Here is a 5819-nt window from a genome sequence, read left to right as displayed (position 1 = left end):
TGAAGTATAAGAGTATGGGAAAAACCATTTTCTTTTTCCTTTTCAATTTTAGAACTGAAATTAAAAAAACCTTTGATTAAGAAATCATCAGGTATGATCTACTGCCTTAACCAATTTCAAGGTAATTAGTTATCTTACTTTTTTATAAGCCAACATAAATTTAGAAAAATAGTAATAGCAAACAAAAAACTGTCAATAACCAACTAACATAGAACTCTTTAATATATTTTTTAGATTTTAAAATTATAATTTTTAATATTTTAGACATACCAAACTTTTTGTTAGTTGATTTTTTTACTGATGTTTATTATCTATGTGGCAAATCAAATATATCAAATTTGTTCCTCTATGTGTGAGCACATCTTGTGTAGATGAATCAGCAAGAGTTCATATTTATTGACTCGATGTCATCAATTAAGACCAATTGTCCCATTTTTGTGCTTTGAGGGAACTTCTTGTTAGTTGTCAAGAATGTTTGGTAGTTTGCACATTTACACTATATCCGCTAGTGCTAATTTAGCTAATTCAATAAACAAGTACTTGTTAATTAAGAACATCATTGCATCAATGGCTACCATATATTTTTCTTAAATTTATTCTTAGGCTATCCCGGTCATAAGTCCGGCAATAACTTCAAAATTAGGGTAAATCACAGTTTTAAATTGATTGGCTTCTAATATTATTAGATTATCCTGTTTTGACTTTTGTTTATAAAATATCTTTACATACATCGATGTAACTTAAATTGTAAGAACTCATAATAAATTGTAAATTGATTTACTATCACTAAGTAAATCGTTTTAACTTAGATTGATTTGGTAAAAAATAACATTTTAGTATAATCAATTTATATAAAACTAATTTACCAGAGGCTTCATATTTGTATAATTCGATTTTACTTAAACTGATTTACAAAGAGTCTCCACATCTACACAAATCATTTTTGCTTAAACTGATTTACAAAAAGCAATCATTTATATAAATAAGGAGTTGCTATGGTGCTGAGTGGAAGATTCTTCAGCAGGTGAGGATGCTGTCCGAACGTGGTAGATACACTTGTCCTGTTAAAATATTCAACGCCTCTGTATGTGTCGCAGTTGGAGGTAGCTGGTTCAGGCACGGGTCCCACAATTCAAAAAGACTTTTTAAAAATCGAGGTCGTTAACAACTCAGTTAAGGTATATTAATAACTTAATTAATTGGAAAATAAATATAATGTGATAGAATAGTTTTTTGGTTTTCACGTTCACGCTTCAGTCCGTGGAAAAAATTAGATGGGCCTGGAGGAAAGTTTAAGGTAATGGGTGAGAGAAGGACTGCAGCCCTTAACCGTTCAGATACAAATGATACAAAGGCTTAATGTTTTTAAAACCCAAAAAAAAAGAAAAAAAAAAAGAGAAGGAGCCCTGCAGGAACCCTCTACCCCCCGTCATTTGTGGATTCAACCCCCCATCTGATGCAACGCAAATTGGGACGAAACCAATACCCTAGCCCTAGCTTCCGGTGCACTCCTGATGTTCACCGACCGTTCCCCAACATAGCTTTCCGTGGTGCTCCAGGTTCTTCAACCCCTGTTTGGTCACGGATCGTAGCTGCTTGGTGGAGCTCAGCCTACGTTGTCTCTGTATTTGCAGACGCCTTTCAGAAAACACTGTTTGGTTGCCTTTGTTGGGTTCCCCTCTGCGTTCAGCGGTCGCCATCGTTCCCGTTCTTTGGCGTCCTCGATCGATCGGCCTTCACCGCTCGTGTTAGTCGCCGTTCACCGTTCGAGTTTGTGCAAGCGTTCGTGTGGAAACCACGTCGGTCTCATTCGACCGCTGGGATGAAACCGCAAGCGACCCCCGGATGTGGTACTGCTAGCTTTTGTCGCCTCCGTGAGTTTCCCAAACCTGCCACCAGACAATACACCCACACAGCACCAATACTCTGCTTCAACCTCTACAACTTCCGATTACCAATACAATAGGTAACATTTTGAATTGGTAGTGGTTTGGACTTTCTTCATGGACAGAATTAAAGTATAAAACATCTATGCTCTCTTCCCTGTGATTTTGATATTAGGCTTTGAATTCTATAGTTATGTTTTAATGTGGCTGCACTGTAAGGGTTCGATGTAATCCTTTAACCGTATCTCTGGTTGGTTTTATAATCTATAGTTTTTAGAAAGTTAGTAAGTTGAGTGCATGTGAAGGTAGAATAATTCGATCTTAGTAATCAGGAAAATGTAGCTGCACAAATAGCATCTTTGCAAAAAACATATTAGCATGATGATTCCACTTGTATCAGTTTCTTCTGGTAAAGTTAAACTATTAATGTGAACTGGTTAATTTGCTAATTGTTGTTGTGCTGTTGGTGCTGTGTTATTTTTAAATTTGTTGTTGTTGTTGTTGTGATTCTCTGCCTGTGGACTTCCCAACTTGATAATTTGGTAAATTTTTGGGTTACAGTTATCTTTTTTCGCTGTTAGATTGCTGTGAGGTACTTTGGTGGATTTTGTATTTAGGTCTTGTTTTGGATTAAGTGGCCAATCATTGTTCCGATTTAGGTGTTGTGCTTGAGATTATTGGCGGATGTTGGTGATCAGAGATTTATTCTATGTGTCGTGTTGTCTTCGGCTGAAAGCAAAAAATCAGTTTTCATTGTGGGGATTGTTTCCTTATTTGTTTTGTTTCACAAATAAATTTTTTTCTGATCATTGCTCGAACTTTGAATGCTGGTCTGCTGGTTTTGTTCTGTTTATTTTTCGTAGGAAATTCATTTTTTGTGATGAATGCCGAAGCTCTGAATGATTTTCTGCTGTTTTTGTTGAGTTAATACAAATCAAGTATCTGTGATCGATGCTCAAATTCTGCACCTTGGTCTGCTGCTTTTCTTGTCTCAGAAATTAATTTTGTGTTTGTTTTGCATTGTGTGGAAAATTGGGTGAGGCATATAAGAAGTAAGAATGAAGTCTATGTCAATGGTATTTCTCTAGTGATTGTGGTCTCCCACAATCTTGAACATAGAATTGAAGAGAGAATCGTCTCTATTTTTCTTCATTTAGTATTTTTTGGACATTGCATTTCATTGTAATTTGTTTAGGCATGGAAGTAGTTCTTTATGATTCCCTACTGAAGGAAGTAAATGTAGATGAAGAGTGTTTAAAAGTAGTTGCATTATTCATTGAGTTTTTATTGAATCAGGTGTAGAGGAAAAATATTTTTATTATACTATCAATTTAGGTAGAGTGTTGAATGCAATGAGAGCAAATGCCAAACAACAGTAAATGGATAGGGGTCTTTGACGTTTGTTGGTGTTGCAAGTCCTGATTCAGTCGATGTGTTGTTGAGGTACAGATGGAGGTGAACTTAAGCGAGGGGGATGCTGATTGTCGACGGACTCAAAGTGATGCATACGAGGAGTTCATCGGTGCCGAAGAAGGAGGATCCGTGGCCGACGATGAATGTTGTGACTTTGAAGACCTGGGCGCACTGAGTGTGGATGACATTTTGAAGAAGGTTTGGGTCAGCGTTGAGATTGCATATGAGTTCTATCGGAGGTTTAGAAAAATGCATGGGTTTGGTGTGTGAAAGGGTGACTCAGGGAGAGACTATGAGGGGAACTTGGTAAGATATAGGTTTTTTTTGTAACAAGGAAGGCTTGAGGGAACGAAAACACTATGACAGGGTTGACAGAAGAAGGGAACACAAACCAGAGACAAGAACTAACTGCAAGGCAATGTTATCGGTTTTTTTAGACAAAAATGATAACTACTGGAAGGTGAGTAAGCTAGTCACCGAGCACAACCACGAGTTGACACCGGTAGGAATGGTGCACTTGATTGCAAATCATCGTGGGTTAACGGAAACAGCAAAGAGTCAGATAGATGGGATGCAAGCACATGGTATTGCAACGGCAAAGATTGTAGGGTACATGGCTGGTATGGCCGGTGGCTATTCGTTGTTGGGGTTTTTGAAAAAGGATGTCTACAACTACACTGACAAACAATGGCGCATTAAAATATCTGACGGTGACGCAAATTCTGCAATAGTGTATCTTGAGGGAAAAGCCGAGTTAGATCCCATGGCAATTGCAAAATACAATGTGACTTGTGACAAAAGGCTAGCCAATCTGATTTGGGCAGACGGATCCAACAGAGTCGATTACCAATACTTTGTTTATGTATTGGCCTTTGATTCAACATACAAGAAAAACAAATACAAGAGACCGGTCGTGATTTTTTTTGGATCAAACAATCACAAGCAGACCATCATCTTTGGATTTGGGTTGTTGCTTGATGAAAGTATTGATTCCTATCGGTGGATGTTGGAGCATTTGATGGAGATCATGTGTGGTAAGAAGCCGGCTGTAGTTGTGACTGACGGTGACAAGGCTATGATAAAACCAGTTTTCAAAGTGCTTCCCTCTGCGACCCATTGTTTGTGTGCATGGCATGTGGAGAAAAACGTCACATCTAATGTAAAGGATACAGAATTACGTGGGTTGTTTAGAAGATGGCTGTATACAGAAATGACGACAGAGGACTTCGAATCCAAATGGGAGGATGCTGCCCATGTGTATGGGCTACGTGAGAAGCAATGGTCATGCCAGATGTATGAAAAAAAGGAAATGTGAGCAAGTGCTTATTTGCGTGACAAGTTCTGCGCGGGATATCGGACAACATCTAGGTGCGAAGGCATTAATGCACACGTGAACAAGTTTTCGAAGTCCACCCACACAATTTACGAGCTTGTTCAGAGCTTGGAGATGGTTTTCCGCGAGTATCGGAATAGGGAGTTGCTCCTCCAGTTTCAGTCTATCAACTTGGTTCCGGTTATGACAACATGCCTGAGAAATATTGAAAGGCATACCGCTACGGTATACACAAGAGAAGTGTTTGGGGACATCAAGAAGGAGATCGAAGGGGTAGGTTCCTTGAACCAGATTAACAAAAGAAGGATATTGAATACAATGGTATACACCCTTGAGGAATATGAGAAACCAAATGTGCAGATAACGACGTCATTCGATCGGTCGACTAGCAAAGTAAGTTGTCAATGTAACTTCTGGAAGAAGCATGGATATCCATGCAAGCACATGTTCTTTGTGATGAAGGCAGAGCACTTGAAGGAGATACCCGATAAGCTCATTCTCAGGAGGTGGAGAACTGATGCAAAATCTCCTGAATAGTACACGGAAAGTTGGGGTGACCTTAGTGAACACGGTGTTATCCTCCGCCATGGGACACTCCAGTCGGCATCATAGTGGATGTTTTTCTTGGGGGAAGAAAGGTTAGCATTGTTCGAAAAGGCTATGCGTGGAATTCAGTCCTTATGTAAAGACCTTGAGTTGGATTACAAGGCATTCCATGGTGGGGTTAGGCCGAGCGCCGAACATGCCGCTAAAGCAAATGCTGTAGTCAGGGACCCACTTGTTGTTCAATCAAAAGGAGCTCCAAAACTTGGAAAGAAAAAAGGCCATGATAAAAGGCGACGTTGCACCTGCTGCAAGGGTACGGGACATACAAAGAGAACCTGCCCAGCCAAGGGTGATAACGATGAACAACACGATTTAAGAGACGATGCATTCGAGGGGGATGATTTAGACATGCATGACTGGGTAAGATATTTCCTTCGATGTGATTTTGGGAAATTGTTATCCGTATGCAACATCCAACTTTTTACTATTACTCTGATTACAGGACGATGAACATGTGGGTGACAACCTGTTTCTGGACCCTAACGGCACATCAAATAACGTCTATCACAACACGGTGAGTTGTTTTCGTGTTGCAGTATTGAATATCGTACTAAGAAGCAGTTACTAGTATCTAAGACAAA

The 5819-nt window shown here is 39.2% G+C and overlaps 1 pseudogene; it reads left to right on the top strand.

The window, feature by feature from the left end:
• The first annotated feature begins 3335 nt into the window (after nucleotides 1-3335).
• Nucleotides 3336-5318, top strand: LOC148570431 (protein FAR-RED IMPAIRED RESPONSE 1-like; annotated as a pseudogene).
• Nucleotides 5319-5819: the final 501 nt, after the last annotated feature.

The sequence above is a fragment of the Arachis ipaensis genome, chromosome B3 (genome assembly GCF_059453495.1).
Source record: "Arachis ipaensis isolate K30076 ecotype BB chromosome B3, ASM5945349v1, whole genome shotgun sequence".
Classification (NCBI taxonomy): domain Eukaryota; kingdom Viridiplantae; phylum Streptophyta; class Magnoliopsida; order Fabales; family Fabaceae; genus Arachis; species Arachis ipaensis.
Note: the sequence above shows the minus strand (reverse complement) of the source record. Positions and strands in the feature narration are given on the sequence as shown.